Raw genomic sequence first — 376 nt, forward strand, 5'->3', positions numbered from 1 at the left:
CAGGGAGTGTAGGTGGGGGGAGTGAATGTACAGCGCTCTCTCCCACCTTCAATACCACGACTGAGGTGCCCTTGAGCAAGGCACCGAACCCCCAACTGCTCCCCGGGCGTGTGTGTGTGTGTGTGTGTGTGTGTGTGTGTGTATGGGATAAATGCAGAGCACTAATTCCTAGTATGGGTCTCCATACTTGGCCACATGTCACGTCACGTCATATAAATCTCAATAAAAAAAAAAAAAAAGATCCTTATGACTGGTTTTGTGCTCCAGGGTCTCTCTCACACATTCACAAACAAACACACATATACACACACACTCTCTCTCACACACTCACACACACACACACACACTCTCTCTCTCTCTCTCTCTCTCTCTCACA

The sequence above is a fragment of the Sinocyclocheilus grahami genome, unplaced genomic scaffold (genome assembly GCF_001515645.1).
Source record: "Sinocyclocheilus grahami isolate Dianchi unplaced genomic scaffold, SAMN03320097.WGS_v1.1 scaffold965.1, whole genome shotgun sequence".
Taxonomy (NCBI): domain Eukaryota; kingdom Metazoa; phylum Chordata; class Actinopteri; order Cypriniformes; family Cyprinidae; genus Sinocyclocheilus; species Sinocyclocheilus grahami.